Source organism: Glycine max, chromosome 14 (assembly GCF_000004515.6).
Source record: "Glycine max cultivar Williams 82 chromosome 14, Glycine_max_v4.0, whole genome shotgun sequence".
In the NCBI taxonomy this organism is placed as follows: domain Eukaryota; kingdom Viridiplantae; phylum Streptophyta; class Magnoliopsida; order Fabales; family Fabaceae; genus Glycine; species Glycine max.
In genome coordinates, this window is record NC_038250.2 from 19,933,109 (window position 1) to 19,943,499 (window position 10,391).

A 10,391-nucleotide genomic window follows, 5' to 3' on the forward strand; every position below is an offset into this window, starting at 1 on the left:
CAAAAATAACAAAACCCAAAAACCCCCCCCCCCCCCCCCCCCCCCCCGTACTTAAACAACACATTGTCCTCAACGTAGCACAATTAAAAGATTAAAACAATTAAACCATCAAATAGAATTGGACAAGTGTAATAAAAGCAAAGAACGAGATAGGAAAAGAAGAACTCCCTAAGTCATGGTGGAGGAAGAGTAGGTAGGAGTAAGGAAGTCTCTTGCACCACTATGTCTACTAAAGAAGGGTTTGTGAGGAATGGCTTAAGTCGATGTCCGTTGACCTTCAAGCTCTTGTTTGTGGAGTCGCTTTTGATCTCAACTGTACCATAAGGAAAAACATTAGTAACAACAAAAGGACCAATCCACTTAGACCTCAACTTACCACTCATGAGTCCAAGCCTAGAATTATACAATAGCACTTTTTGCCCAACCATGAAGTCCTTCTTAACTATCATGCTATCATGGAACTTCTTGGTCTTTTCTTTGTAGAACTTGGCATTCTCGTAGGCTTCTAGGCGGATTTCATCTAACTCACTCAGTTGCAACTTTCTTTCCTCACCAGCTTGATCCATAGAGAAGTTGCAAGTCTTCACTGCCCAGTATGCTTTGTGCTCAATTTCCACTGGAAGATGACATGCCTTTCCAAAGACAACCCGATAAGGAGACATTCCTATGGGTGCTTTGTAGGCAGTCCGATGTGCCCAGAGAGCATCATCAAGCCTGGTACTCCAATCTTTCCTGCTTGGCTGCACAATCTTCTCTAAAATTCTCTTGATCTCCCTGTTAGAAATTTCTGCCTGTCCATTGGTCTGGGGGTGGTATGGTGTGGATACCCTGTGTACCACCCCGTACTTTTTAAGCAGGGCATGCATTGTTCTGTTGCAAAAATGGGTTCCTTGATCACTAAAAATTGCTTTAGGTACTCCAAACCTGCAAAATAGATTAGACCTGACAAAATCTGCAACAACTTTAGCATCATTAGTTCTAGTGCGCTTGGCTTCCACCCATTTTGAAACATAGTCAACTGCAAGGAGAATGTAAACATAACCAAAAGAGACAGGAAAAGGGCCCATGAAATCTATACCCCAGACATCAAACACCTCACAGAATAGCATAGGTTGCTGAGGCATTTGTTGTTGCCATGTAAGTGTATTTCCTGCTCTCTGACACTGCTCACAAGTGCTGCAGATCTTCCATGCATCTTTAAAATGGTGGGCCAATAAAAACCACAATCAAGCACTTTGCGAGCTGTCCTTTGAACACCCAGATGACCTCCTGGTGCGGAAGAATAACAGAACTGCAGGACTGAGTCAGTCTCATGATCTGGAATGCATCGTCTAATGACCTGATCACTGCACAATTTCCACAAGTAGGGGTCATCCCAAATAAAATGCTTAGCATCACTTTTAATTTTATCTTTTTGAGCCTTAGATGCTAAGGGAGGAAAAATAGAAGCAACCAAATAATTGACAATATTAGCAAACCAGGGAGTAGAAAGGGAGTCAGAAATACTATACAGTATATACAAATGATCATCCGGGAAATCATCCCGAATGGGTGAATTCGCATCCGATACACGTTCGATCCGACTCAAATGATCAGCAACTAAATTTTGTGCTTTGCTCCTATCACAGATCTCCAAGTCAAACTCTTGAAGCCAGAGCATCGATCGGATCAACCTAGGCTTAGAATTAGCCTTCTTCAACAAGTACTTTAGAGCTGCATGGTCAGTATAAACAATAATGCGAGTACCAAGCAAATAAGATCGAAATTTTTCAAGAGCAAAAACTATGGCTAGAAGCTCTTTCTCAGTAGTAGTATAATTCGCTGGGGCAGCATCTAAAGTCCTAGAAGCATAATATATCACCCTGGGCAATTTATCGATTCTTTGAGCAAGGACAGCCCCCAATGCATAATTTGATGCATCACACATAAGCTCAAAAGGGGCTGTCCAATCGGGTGCATGGGTGATGGGGGTGGTAGTCAGCGCTCTTTTGAGGCAATCAAAAGCCTCTTTGCATCTGTCATTAAAGTCAAACTCCACTTCCTTTTGCAACAAGTTGGACAGTGGAAGGGCTACTTTGTTAAAATCCCTTATAAAGCGCCTGTAGAATCCTGCATGACCAAGAAAAGATCGCACCTCTTGCACACACGAAGGGTAAGGCAATTGTGAAATAACAGAAATTTTTGCAGGATCTACTTCAATACCCTTATTGGAAATAATGTGGCCTAAAACTATACCTTGCTCAACCATAAAATGACATTTTTCAAAATTTAGAACAAGGTTAGTTTCAATGCATCTATTCAAAACTTTTTCCAAACTATTCAAACAACCATCAAAAGAGGATCCATACACAGTGAAATCATCCATGAACACCTCTATGCAATTTTCTAAGAAGTCACTGAAAATACTAATCATGCACCGCTGGAAGGTACCAGGGGCATTGCACAGGCCGAAAGGCATCCTCCTATAGGCAAAAGTGCCGAAGGGGCAAGTGAATGTGGTCTTTTCCTGATCCTCAGGAGCAATAGTAATTTGCATATAACCAGAAAAACCATCAAGGAAACAGTAGTGAGATTTACCTGCCAGGCGTTCAAGCATCTGGTCAATGAATGGCAGGGGAAAATGGTCCTTTTTGGTAACCTGGTTCAGCCTCCTATAGTCAATGCAGATTCTCCAACTGTTCTGCACTCGAGTAGGAATCAGTTCCTCCTTCTCATTTTTGATCACTGTGAGGCCGGTCTTCTTCGGGACTACCTGGACGGGACTCACCCATTGACTGTCGGAGATAGGATAGATGATTCCAGCTTGCAAAAGCTTGGTTATCTCCTTCTTCACTACATCAAGAATCACCGGGTTGAGTCTTCTCTATGGCTGTCTTACTGGTTTAGCTTCATCCTCTAAATTTATTCGATGCATACATGTGGATGGGCTAATACCAGGAATGTCCGCCAAGGTCCAGCCTATAGCCTTCTTATGCTTCTTGAGAACAGACAACAACTTCTCCTCTTGCTCATCAGCAAGGGAGGCAGATATAATCACTGGAAAACTTTTGCTATCATCCAGGTAAACGTATTTTAAATTTGATGGCAGAGGCTTCAGTTCTGGTGTGGTCGGCTGGATAGTGGTAGAAGGAGATGGTTTCTCAGCCTGTACCTCATAAAGAAAGTCAGAGGTATGTGTACTTCCTGAAACATGGTTAGTCCTATCTAACTTTAGAAAATCAATCTCAAGGGGTAAAACACCATCACCAGACATGCAATCAATATCACTTTCAGATTCACTCTCAGCATCAAATTCAGACATATGATCAAGTACAATTTCAGACTCAATGCATGAAGAGTGAGAGGCATGCAGATTAGAGTAAAGATCAGTCATGTATTCATCAACAACATGGTCAATTATTTCAGCACGAAATACAAAAAGATCTTCAGATGGGTATTTCATAGCATCCAAAATATTAAAATGAACAGTTATATCACCAAACTCCATGGATAGTGTGCCTGCATAAACATCTATCTTAATTCTAGCAGTTTTCATAAAGGGTATGCCTAGAATGATGGGAACTGATCCTTGAGAAAATCCATCTTCCATATTCAAAATATAAAAATCAACAGGGAAAATCAGTTCACCAACTCTAACTAAGACATCTTCTATGAAACCAACAGGGTAGGCAACACTTCTATTAGCTAAATGAATTACCACATCAGTTGACTCCAAGGGACCTAGAGATAGAGAATTAAAAATAGACAGAGGCATAAAACTAACAGAAGCTCCTAAATCTAGCATGGCATTCTCGAACTTACTATTCCTTATAATACAAGGTATGCTGAATGTACCTGGATCTTTACATTTTTCAAGAATTTGGGGAATAGATTTACCAATCAATGCGGAGACATTTCTGCCCATGCTAATTCGTTCACTTCCTTTAAGCTCCCTCTTATTAGTGCACAGCTCCTTCAAGAATTTGGCATATCTTGGAATTTGCTTAATTGCATCCAGCAGAGGTATGTTTACCTCTACTTTTCTGAATGTTTCCAAGATCTCTTTCTCTACCTCTTCCATTTTTTTTGTTGGAAACTGCTCTTGGAGGGAATGGAAGAGGGGGAATGTGCTGCTTCTGCAAATCAGAATTACCAGTGGAAGAAGATTCACCTGCACAGAAATTGTTAGGTAAATTTTTGTCATCACCTTTTTCTGGAGTAGAGTGAAGTTTGGCAGGTTCATTTGCAGATGAGGAAGGTGCTATGGGTTGAGGTCCTTGACACTGCTTTCCTGACCTCAATGAAATGGCACTGACATTTTTGGGATTTTGGACAGCTTGAGAAGGTAGCTTGTCAGAATTCTGGGACTGTTGTTGATTCAATTGTGTAGCTAATTGTCCCATCTGATTAGTCAAGCTCTGAATGGAAGCTCTGGTCTCTTGTTGAAACTGCATGTTCTGCATAGTCATTTGCCTCACAAGTTCTTCGAGGGAAGGTTGTGGAGGGGCCTCAACTGTTGGCTATTTCTGGGGCTGTTGCTGTTGTTGGATTGGTGGAGGAATGTATGGTCTGCTTGGGCCAGCAACATTTTGGAATGAAGGAGCAGGCTGTTGTTGTTGTTGCTGAGGGCTAGACCATCTGAGATTAGGGTGATTCCTCCATCCAGGGTTGTATCTGTTGCTGGAGAGGTCATAATTGTTCTGCTGTGGTTGATTTTGCTGCTGAGGTTGAGGAGGTCTATTGAAAATATTTGCAACATAAGCTTCGGGCTGCTCAATTGCTCCAGGTTGCTGCATGGAAGGGCAAAGGTCTGTATGGTGGTCAGCAGAGGAGCACAAACCGCAGACCCTTGCGACAGGTACAGATTTTTGGTTCAAGGCCAGCTGGGTTACCAAGTTAACCAATGCATCCAGTTTGCCTTCAAGCTTCTTAGTTTCAGATGATGCAGCTGAGTTTGTAGCTACCTCATGCACTCCTCTAATGGCTATAGCATCATTTCTGGCGCTAAATTGCTGGGAGTTGGAAGCCATCTTCTCAATTAAATTTCTGGCTTCAGCAGGAGTCATGTCTCCAAGGGCTCCACCACTGGCAGCATCTATCATACTTCTCTCCATATTACTAAGTCCTTCATAAAAATATTGGAGAAGCAGCTGCTCTAAAATTTGATGGTGAGGGCAACTGGCACATAGTTTTTTAAATCTCTCCCAGTATTCATACAAGCTCTCTCCACTGAGTTGTCTAATAGCTGAGATATCCTTCCTGATGGCTGTGGTCCTAGAAGCAGGGGAAAATATTTCTAAGAATACTCTCTTAAGGTCATCCCATCTCGTGATGGACCTTGGAGCAAGGTAATATAGCCAGTCCTTTGCCACTCCCTCTAAAGAATGAGGGAAAGCCTTCAAAAATATATGGTCCTCTTGGACATCTGGGGGTTTCATGGTGGAGCAGACAATATGAAATTCCTTCAAATGTTTGTGCGGGTCTTCACCTACAATGCCATGAAACTTTGGAAGCAAATGAATCAGTCCAGTTTTAAGAACATATGGGACATCCTCATCAGGGTATTGGATGCACAAGCTTTCGTAGGCGAAATCAGGTGCAGCCATTTCCCTTAGAGTCCTCTCACGGGGTGGAGGTTGTACCATGTTCTCAGAATGTTCAAAATCAGAATGCTCAGAATCAGAATGCTCAAAATTATAATGCTCAAAATCAGGATGTTCAAAATCACCAATAACAGAATGCACAGATTCACCAGTAATGGAATGCTCAAGATGATCGAAAGGTATAAAATGATGCCTAACTAATCTATGAAATGTCCTATCTATCTCAGGATCAAAGGGTTGTAAGTCAGATGGATTGCCTCTAGTCATACACTACATTCAGCATGCACAACTAGTTGCTTTGTCATGTAAATAAAGGTGCAGGTTTGAACTACAACTACCCTCAAATGATATCCAAATGACTTGAAATTTTGTGAGCTACCTTATAAAATGATGAGAAGATAGCACAAAAAATTTCAGGCAAAAATTCAAAGTCTAACTATGGAAGCTAAAAATGGTAGTTTAAGAAAAATAAGTGAATAAAACTTGAAAAATAAAAAACTTTTGACAGAATCACTATTTTTGAACGATGAAGACCTCAGCCGGCCTTAGGTTGGCTGCCAAGGCGTAGGAAATTTTTTTCTACCCCAAATACATATATAATAATTGTGATTCTGATAACCGGAGCAAAAGTTATGGCCGTTTGAAGTTTTGACAAACACAAAATTTGCTACTTTTTTGGAACTTTCAAATCTGACCAAACTAAAGGCTCTAGCTATTTTTCCCACAATATATAGATTAAAAGAAGTTACCACAAAAAAATTCAGCCAAAAATAACAACCCTAGCTACTAAAACAAAAAATCTCAAATAATTCAGCATGGGTGGTCGCTAAAATCCGTCTCTACTTGATTTCCACTACTACTCTGTTTTGCCGCAAGCAAAAGTGGTCGCTAAGTCCGTCCCAAAACACTATTCACAGCAAAACACCCAAAACTGAAATAGGGGAAGCGCTTAATAGGAAAGCTGAAACAGAACACACACTAAACAAAATACCAGGACACTAAACAACACTAACACACATGCTAACACAATACTAACAATTAAATATAAAACACGAAAGAATTAAATACACAACACCAGCTAGTTATTATGAACCTTTGGACACTGCTCCCTGGCAACGGCGCCAAATTTGATCGAGGCCGTACCCGAATCAAATACACATGAAAATGCAGTAACTAGGAAGTCATCCTATGTCGTTTCCCAACGAGCAATGATAAACCAATTGTTCATAATATACTTGCAGTAACAGTAACGATTGGGGGGGGGGAGGGTTGTTTGTTTTGTGATTTAAGGAGCAGAACAAGTAAACTGGAATACGAAACTAGTAATATTAAAAATGGGTTGTTTCCTCTGATTCAGAAGCCATTCTCTTATCCTGGGTTATGGAGAATTCGTCCCTAACAGTTAACCACTTAATCCAACCCTATTTCAATTTACTAAGCGAAAATCAACCTAGGGTTGTCAATACGTGATTAGGCACCACATACACCAGTTAGCCCTTCGTCCATTAAACATGAACGCAAGTTAGGCTCAGAGGCAATTAATCAAACACGAAGCGTGCACTGATTAATGTTCATGAATTTGGGTTAACTGGTGAAGGGAAAACTGCTAGGGAACCACATTATAAACGAAACCTCAAAGAGAGTTGGGCTTCTTCCTCAGAAGGAAGCAACACCATAATAATTAGCCTTCCATAGTCTCACAGAATGAAAACAGAAACGTAAATAAACAGAAACGTAAATGAGACAGAAACGAAAATGAAAACAGAAACGTAAATGAAAGTAGAAGAAGAAACAAGAACGAAATTGTAATTAGAAGCAAGAAATGGAAAATTGCATTAAGAACGAAACAGTAGCATTAGAACAGAAAAACTTCAAAACCATAAACCCTAAGCTCTGAATAATAGTCTCACAGAATGCCTTGCACGAATCCCAAGGCTACTATTTAAAAAGAGTCACTCAAAGTCATTGGGCCCTATTACAATACTCTGGCCCAAAACGAAATAAACACTAAACCACATAGAATAAAATTGCAAAATTTCCTAATTAGAAATTAACTAAGGTAAGCGCTGCTTTATTTGCTCTCTTCAAGTCCACAACCAAAATCCGGATTAAGCCCAATGTTTCATTAATTCCTGAAATTAGATTAAAAACATCAAATTAGCTAAATGAGCCCAAAAAATAAAACTGCCTAATTAATTGACAATTAAGACCAATCAGTAATTAAAATGGTGCAAAAAGGGTTTAGAAAATAGAAGAAAATGATGGCACATCAACTACGATCCTGTACTTGCTAACCGTTGGATTGTCGTGAAACAAAGCACCAGGTTAGAAATTTATTTTTGCACATCCCTACCATTGGGATTTGTAAAATAATATTTATGGTGAGAGAAATGTCCCTTGCATGGAGATAGTGAAATAGAGGGTCTAATCCTTTCTCATTCTATCTAACTCTTGAAAAACCTAGCAGAGAGAAAACAGAGGAAAAGCTTTAGGAATTTAGGGAACCGCCTCGCAAAGGTCAGCATCCCTTGCTTGCATGATGTCTTCTGTTCAGACATCTTCAAGATAATCGGTGTCAACCCCAAAATCATAATGACAATTCCCCATCGTTGTCATTTCGCTTATCCTCCTAAGATTTCTCCTATTTCATGGAGGTATTTATCTATCATGAATGCTAACATATTATTCTAGTATATAGATAAATTTACGAAGAATAATCATTTTTATCCTTCAAAAAATCATTATCTAAAAAAGCTGATTAATATGATTATATTTTCTAATGTAAACTAAGTTAAACATGTATGTTATACTCATCATGTATATGTATGTATGCTTGATTGCCATAAAGTGCCATATGCTTATACTCGTTGTTTTGTCTAATCTAATTGCAGCTAGCAGAAGGCTGAGAACGTCGGTTTCATAACATAAGATTTTTACAAGGCTTCGAAGTTTCAAGCTACGCTTCTTCATATAAAGTGTTGTGTTTTGTGTATCATTTTATCTTTGAGCTTGTTATAAAGGCTCATAAATAAGTTAAGTTGTTACAATTTTATTATCTATGAAATAACTTTTGCGTCCTTCTTAAACATAACTCTTAGTTGCTTCAAATTTAATTTAATTTGGATGAGAGTACCATAAAGATTAAAGAAGACAACGTTGGTTGTTGGTGACTATGCTTTATCGAATTGTTTGAGATATACTTTCCTTGGTCTTGTTGCGTAAAACAATCTTGTGCATACACTAATCATTCACAATTAATCACAATTTCAATTAACTTTTTTGGTAGTATAGCTTTAGCTTAGTTGACATTTTGGCTACTTTCTGATGGCTTTCATTAGTCTATTAATTTTTAAAAGAAAATTTTGATATTATTCTTGAACTAACACAATCTGAATTACCTTTTTTTAATGATCAGATTAAATGATTGTTTTCTTTAAAATTGTTTTAAACCTAATTATGAATATTTTTAAAATATAATTACAACGAACGAGAGAAAAATAATAATAAAGGTCAAAGTAATAAAATTAGAAATAATACATAAATAATATATTTTTATAATAAAGGTAACATTTGATAAAAAATTAATTATTTCTTTCTATTTTTCAAAACAATAAATGTATTTTTATATATATATATATATATATATATATATATATATATATATATATATATATATATATATATATATACGGAACCATGTAATCACACAAGTCTGAATGGTATCCATATCTGTACTAAAATTATTGTTAAACTATATATAAACGCGACGTTGGGCGGCTACTTATTTTACAAAAAATAAATATTATTATCAAATATTATTATTTATGCTGATATTTTAAATAATTAAGTAATTAACATATAATTATAAAAATGTAAATGATTTAGTGTTCAATAGTTTAAAGCTAATAAAAAGAAGAAAGAATTTACTTAAAAAATTTATTTGTCAATAGAAAGGAAATAATAGAAAAGATATTTCAAAATCATAACATTATTCATCTTTTAGTCAAAAAGACTATATTTTTCTATTTTTTCCTTTAACTTCACTTTTTAATATGCATATTTGTTTTAAAACTCAATATCAACAATATATATAATTCGTATCATATGAGAATATCATTTTATGTCAGAATGAAAATGACAACTCTCAACTGTTATATTAAAATGAAAGACTAAGGTTAAAATATTTTAAATTCAAATTAAAACTTCATTTAATCATAAAATCTCCATAACATTTACCAGAAAATCAAATATATTAAAGATATAATTTATAACATCCTTAAATATCTCAAATCTATCATCACCATGACTAATACCACTATCATGATCGTTTCTGTCACAATTGTCATGGCCGCCACTGCAACCACTATCATGATCGCCAACCACTGCCACCACCACCATGATTGCCTCCAAGACCATCATCACAACCAACATGATCGCTGCTGTTGTCACATTCACCATCGTTGCAGTGGTGGCGGCAACGACGATGGTGGTGGTTGTGGTGACAATTTTGACGTAAATTAAATATTTAAGATATTGAGCTTTTGTTTGGTAAATCTTATAGAGATTGTATGGTTAAATGAGATTTAATTTGAATTTAAATATTTTAATCTTGACCTTTCATTTTAGTTTAACGGTTGAGATTAGTCATTCTTATTTTCACATAAGCACACACAGACACTCACTCACTCACTTACTCGTGGATATACATGGAAGGTCATGGGAGCAATTGCCCCCACAAAGTAAATTTTTGACTTGAATGTGTTGAATAATTTTTCCCCCATAAAAAAATAGATCTTTCCCCCAAAGGAT

At 37.4% G+C, this 10,391-nt stretch overlaps 1 non-coding gene across 1 annotated transcript; it reads left to right on the forward strand.

The window, feature by feature from the left end:
- Positions 1 to 5,139: 5,139 nt before the first annotated feature.
- On the forward strand, positions 5,140 to 5,246 carry LOC112999411 (small nucleolar RNA R71). The gene has a single exon (XR_003264598.1). It is a non-coding gene; the product is annotated as a small nucleolar RNA R71 (small nucleolar RNA).
- Positions 5,247 to 10,391: the final 5,145 nt, after the last annotated feature.